Source organism: Pleuronectes platessa, chromosome 12 (genome assembly GCF_947347685.1).
Source record: "Pleuronectes platessa chromosome 12, fPlePla1.1, whole genome shotgun sequence".
Lineage (NCBI taxonomy): Eukaryota > Metazoa > Chordata > Actinopteri > Pleuronectiformes > Pleuronectidae > Pleuronectes > Pleuronectes platessa.
Window position 1 is genome coordinate 23,960,377 of NC_070637.1, and position 6,831 is coordinate 23,967,207.

General features: G+C 39.6%; 1 protein-coding gene across 1 annotated transcript in view; it reads left to right on the forward strand.

Annotated features, from left to right (window-relative positions):
• Positions 1 to 6,831, forward strand: part of LOC128453930 (protein NLRC5) — a 359,511-nt gene that overhangs the window by 317,990 nt on the left and 34,690 nt on the right. The window lies entirely within an intron of this gene.

The following is a 6,831-nucleotide window of genomic DNA, read 5'->3' on the forward strand; positions in this document are numbered from 1 at the left end:
CTTGACTCAGTCTTCAGGTCTGAAAACAGAGACAGTGATGTTTAGTCAAAGTCCTTTATTTTCACACATGAACTCAGTTTTATTTACATTTAAGTTTTATTCTTTATCCAGGTTGAGGAGCTGCAGACTGTCAGAGATCAGCTGTTCTTCTCTGGCTTCAGCTCTGAGGTCAAACCCCTCTCATCTGAGAGAACTGGTTCTGAATGGAAACAAGCTGCAGGACTCAGCAGTGGAGGAGCTGTGTGGTTTCCTCCAGAGTCCAACCTGTCAACTGGAGACTCTGAAGTCAGCTCACACTGATTCACTTTTTTAAATATCATATCTATAAAACAGCCTTTATACACAATTTATCTTATTTAATTCTAATTTAACATAATTCCCCTTCATACATAACTGGAATCCATTCATTAATTAATCTTTCACGTTTTGAATATTCAGCTACTTATTAAAACACTGAGTTTAGTTCTGGATTTCCTAAACTGATCTGCAGGACAGAGACCGGGTCCAAATAATCTATTTGTACTGAATCAGGACTCGTTTTTAGTTCAACATGTCTGATTTGATATTTATCTTTCATGTTATGAGTCTGTGCTGACATGAATATGTGTTCGTTATTTTCACACATGAACTGGGTTTAATTTACAGTTAAGTTTTATTCTTTATCCAGGTTGAGGAGCTGCAGTCTGTCAGAGATCAGCTGTTCTTCTCTGGCTTCAGCTCTGAGGTCAAACCCCTCTCATCTGAGAGAACTGGATCTGAGTGATAACGACCTGCAGTACTCAGCAGTGAAGGAGCTGCTTGATCTAAAGCAGAGTTCAACCTGTCGACTGAAGACTCTGAGGTCAGTAGATGGTTGGAGTCAGTCCACGCTGCTTTCATCAGTATTTTACTAAACACAGTCAGTATCACAGATCCAGGGTCTGTGCTACCAAGCAGGATTTGTGGTTATCAGGTTAACTTCAGGTTTAGTTTTTTCAGTCCTACGAAGCTCGTCCACTTCTTAACGAGGTAAATCACCATGGTAACTTCTGATGAACGGCTAACCTGCTCCAGGTTAAGTTGGAGATCATCCCGTATAGAAGCTCCGCCCACTGACCACAGTGACTCTACACTGTTGTGTGGTGCACACTCTCCTTAAAGGGACGGATAAGGGAAATTTAAATCAACGTCTGGTTGGTTCAGTTGATCTCTAACTCACCCAGAACATCTCAATCTCTCCAGACTCATCCTGTCACCAAAACACCAGATGCACTCAGTCAGCTTCCTGGAGACAGGTCCATGTGTTTCTATTGAGAAGTGATGTCAGAGGTTTCATCACAGTGTGTGTCCTCAGAGACAGTGAGACAGTGTTTATCCTCAGAGACAGTGAGACAGTGTTTGTCCTCAGAGTCAGTGAGTGTCCTCAAAATCATAGATCAATAAAATCTATATCAGCTGATCAGACATCACTGAACCCTCCATTCTTCCTCATCCTTCCACTTCGCAGGTACACATCGCACCTATCCCCGCACCACTGTCAGGGCAGTATTTATTTATTTAGAGCATTGGACCGATTCCCTCACATCAGTGGATCCTCACCTCCTCTGTGATATTATTTGGAAAGTTTCTTAATTTCATGTAAGTGATCTCCAGTGCGCTCTGTGCACCTGCTGGCACAGTCACGTTCGCTGCAGTGATTTGATGATACACGCACAATGACTCGGCTCTGTAACTCTGCTGTTAATTGGAATCTTACCGTAATTTGCTGATAGTTGTTTTATATATTTTTTAATTAAAAGGTTATTGTGGAGCAGATACCTCGCCCAAGCAAAACTAAGCTGTTGGTTTTAATGTAAATGATGAGTTGGATCAATAATCTGCTTCAGTTCAACACCTCACGTCTGCATCGCCACTTTCCCGTCTTCAAAACCTCCAGTAAATCCACCTCTCAGGTGTCCACTCTGCACTTTGACATGCAGAGGACACACACTGAGCTCTTAGCGTGTTCATTCCAACATGTGAACATGAAGCAGAGAGGAAGCTGCTCCACCTCTGAACAGGACTGAAGTCCCTGCTGCTCTTTCTACTGGATGTGCTGCATCACTGACTCACAGCTGATGAAGTGAGTCTCTGTGACACTGATGTCTTCTTCTCTCAACAGGTGGGGGAGGTTTTAGTGAAGCTGAGTGTGAAGAGGACAGTGTGTGTGGACGGAGGCTGAGCTGTGTCCTGAGGATCCAGAGGCTGAAGCAGCAGCAGCTTGTGTGTAGAGCGTCTCTGACTGGGCCTTGCTGCTGGGAGGCAGAGTGGAGACAGAGCTCCAGAGGAATCGTAATGTGTTGTTGTAATATGTAACTTCACCACTAGATAGCCCTCCACACCAACTGTGTTTATTAACATGAAGAATGTGTTTATTAAATTGACATTGACAGAATAACAGAAAAACCCTCTGTAAAGAGTCGCATATATGAGTTTTTTAAAAGTTATTTTCCACCTTTGTCCCTCAGTGTGTCTCCATGTGTGTTTAACCACATTCTGTGTATATGTTTGTTTATGATCTTAAAGTTCCTGGATTCACGTCACAAATTGTTTTAGTTCAACACAAAGTTAAACACAATCAAATCACTTTGAGTTTAAAATCAGAGTTTTGTCTTTGACACAAAAGATCAAAACTCTGGACTCCAAAATGGGACGTTTTCATTTTTGCATCAGGTGCAGAGCAGTGGTGGCTTTTCTACTTTTGACCCACAGGTGGCGCTGCAGTATAACAGCAGCACATCCCAGTCAAAGCCTTTATATTCAGTCTATGAATCAAACACATGGATAATTTCCTCTGTGACAAACCAGATGTAACGAGAAGAAAAACATCTCAGAGAGAAAAGTTCTGTTTCTACTTGTCTCTGCTTTAATGCTCAATAAACATCCTTCCACCGACTTCACTGGAATCATGACTCAGCTTTTCTTTCCTCTTCAAACAAACTGGTGGAAACATCTCGTCCTTGGTGCAGGTAAAAGAACAAAATCACCAGTTTGACATAATGGGAACAACCAGAAGAAATGTGAATGAGACATTTACAATATGAAGAAGAGTCGATGAAGAGCAGAGCATCTTTAAGTCTCTGAGGAAACTGTTTAATAAACATTTTACCATATTTAATAGAAAACTGACCCGAGGACGTTTTATACAAAACGTAGATGAAGATTCTTGTTGTACGTTCTTGACCACCACCTCAGAACAACCACCAGGGGGAGACTGTAGCAGGCCTCTGGGAACAGCAGCATGCTGGGAAATAACTGATGATGGGAGGTTCACAGCAGAGACAAGGGACAGAAAGTGTCTCAGAGATGATGTCCTGAAGCCAGTGGACATGTTGGGCCTGTTGTGTTGAACCGTTTGTGTTATTTTGTCGAGACCTGATGACGTTTAGGTGAGTTTAAGTTTGTGTTTAGCTCAGGTTCAGGTTACATTTAACCTCTTTCTCTCCCTCAACGCATGTTTGAGGGAAACCGGAGCAGAGTGAGACATCTGTCTAACTTACGAACATTTCTTAAATGAGAATATTTATTTATGTCATTTGTTCTTAAAGTGTTTCGAGGCTTCAGCAGCAGAGGAGTGAGAAGAGAAAAGAGTTTTTATCTGATGATTGAGAAAACTACAGGATATTACAAGACTGAGTGTGGAAATGAGGACGGGAAAGTGTCTCCGTCTGATTTCTGTCTTTAAGAGACGAGTTGGAGCGTGGGGGTGCAAGGAGGAATTAAAGATAATAACATTTTAGAGATGTCTCACGTTGAATCATTTATTCATTTAGTTTTATAGATGTTCAGGTGAGTGTAGTTTAGTTGTTGACCTCTGATCGGAAAGTTCACGCGACGCAGCTTCGGTTGAAATACAGGAGTCTTTTTGTTTCTCAGGTCAAATACTTTTGTGTTTTTAACGATGAATCAAAGTTTTCAGGTCGTTGTCGCCTCGAGACTGTGACTTGATATCTTACAGTTTAAACATGAACTGTATTATTAATAACACAAATTCAAAAAATTTGTATTTAGGTCAAATGTAACATCTATTAGCATCGTTCATTCTGTAAAATGAAAGTTTCTATATCAGTAAACATGAAGCAGATGTGTCTGTGAACGTCTCAGATAATTTCACCTGTTATTTCTGTCATTTCCTGGAGGAGACGTTTGTTTCATGTTTGTGGAGCAAAAGCAAAAGCACAAAGAAATGCATGATATAGAAAAAGTAGTTCAATGAATTCAATAAGATTAAGAGAAAAATAAAATGTCCTGATGTTTGATAGTTTCACATCTTCTGCAGTTTGTGTTTATGACTGATGAAGAATAAAAATCCAGGAGATTAAGATTTCAGTCTCTCTGAATTTTCTTAACTTTGTTTACAGCTCAGACAATGAAGAAAGTGATGAGAACACGAACCATGAAAAGAAGGAAATGCTGTCTGAGACAGAAAGACAAACAAATACCTCAGGATGAAGAAGAGGATTTGTATTTTATATCTGGTACTATTTTGTATTTGAACATAATTTTATGAAACTTTACTTCATCTACTGTTCTGGCACATTTAATGTTTTTTTTAAATGTATTGTTATAAATCTGTGTGCTATCTTTCTGTATGTGACACATTTAGGATTTTATTCATCAGGACTTCTGCTCATGACTTTGGTGACTTCTATCTTGTCCTCTAGCGCCACCTGCAGTTCCAAGCTTCCATTAATCCAATGAAATCTAAATGAATCTGCAGATGTCTTCTCCTCTGGCTCCACCGTGTGGTCACTGATTGTTCCAACACTTCCTGAGCTCCAGAGCCGCGGTTTGCTGACCCCTGGTCTAGATTGACTCACAGAAGGTAAGTTTAACTATCGGGAGAAGTAAAGATGAAATGTTGGAAGATAGAAGTACTAGTTAGTTTGAATCAAATATTAAATCTGAACACACAGACATGACACACAGTTTTATATTCAGTGCAACTTATACTTGTGTCTATCTAAGTAATTTGATCCTTGAACAGACGTTTTTAACTTGAATGTTTTCACGTGTGTGGTTCAGAGTTGGATCGAGTCCAGAGACTTTTCCTGGAGAAGATCAGAGAATACAACAACCTGCACAGGTAAACACACAAAATAACTTTTGTATCATATATTTTATAATAATATTAAATTATTTGAATTTGATCAGATCAGTCTCGGAGAGAGAAAATGTAGGATGTAGATGTCCTGCTTATTTAAATGTTAAATAAGTAATTGTACCACTTTGTTAAAACCGTACAAGAACAGCTATGGATCCTGTTGTCTCCTCTCAGGTCGAGTGGAGGACCAGTGGAGGAGGAGTCCGATTATGAGCGTCACCTGTCAGAGGAGACAGCAAAGCTCCAGAGACTTTATGGAGGAGGAGACCTGAGCAGCTTCCTTCAGTTCACCTTCACCGGTGAGAGAGACAAGGAGGGAGAGAGAGTCAGTCCCTGTAGTGCTTTGGGAAATATTAGTGTGTTTTTCCCCTCAGGGCCACCGTAGTGTCAGGTCCCGGAAGGAAATGTCCCTTTCACTGCACAACACAAACAGTAAAATAGGATAAATGAATGTTCTTATTGTGTTATTTTCTTTCTAGAGCCCGAATTGGACCAGGACCCAAAATGATTCCTGAATTTCTGCCTCCAGCTCTTCATCCTCCTCTGCCTCTGTGGAGGAACCGAGGAAACGGGAGAAGAGGAATTCTTTGTTGTGGTGATCTGCTGGTTAAACAAAAGGGAAAAACAATGTATGGTGCAGCAATGATAGAAAGTATTTTATTTTATTAAAGCAGAAGTTTAAAAAGACTAAGTCTGTTTTTCTTTTAAAAGGTTGGGGATGTGTCACATGAGGTGACCTGAATTGGACTTTGACTTTCTACTACTTACAGATGATGAAAGAGAGAACAATGGTGTTCTAACTGTCTGTTAGAGTTTTCATTAATATTTGAAAGTAAATGTTAGTAATTGTAAACTGTGGTTGATCATCAGACTTTAGTATGACATCGACCTTCTGTGACCTGAACAATGATTTGTCTAGATAAGGGGTCAGCAACCTTTACTATCAAAAGAACCATTTCTCCTCTTCCCCAAAAAATTTCTGGAGCCGCAAAATATATTTGATAACACAGCTTATAAAGTTATAAGTATAAAGTAATGTACACAGTTATACTCAGTGTTGGACCGGTTTACACTTAAAATGAACTAGTTTAAAGTTCTGTTCATGCAGATGAAAATGAACTAGTTCACATTCATATATAATATTTTTAAATTTTGAATTAAGTTCTCCGTTCCAGAACTGAACTAGTTCACTTTCATTTGTTTCATTTTATATTCATTCGGATGATTTAGGAGACGAACCGAGGATCATGTGTTTAGTTATTAATAGATGGTAGGGGAGAGCGGGGTAATGTGGGACATTTCTTACATTTGCTCCCCTCTAGAGGAGCTAAAATGATATATCAGTCAAATTTACACATTTCCAATTAATTCAGGATGTTTCCTAGCAATGGAAATGATCAGAATGTCTTCAGGACAAAGGGCAGAGAAAATATGATTGTTTTTAAAAAAGTGGTCTTGTGTCCCACTTCACCCAAGCTATGGTGTAAAGTGGTCCACTTACTTTTTCCACTTTAAAACTACCATAACAACACGTGTTGTAATAGTTAAAATCCTGACAGCTAGATTGACAACCACACATTCCAAAACTAATATCGGACTAGTAACAGAATCATGGGGATTGGTCAATTAAGCACATTTATGATTATTATGATTCATGTGATCTCTTGCACGCCCTAGCTTACCTGCACATTGTTTCTCTGTCCAATTGG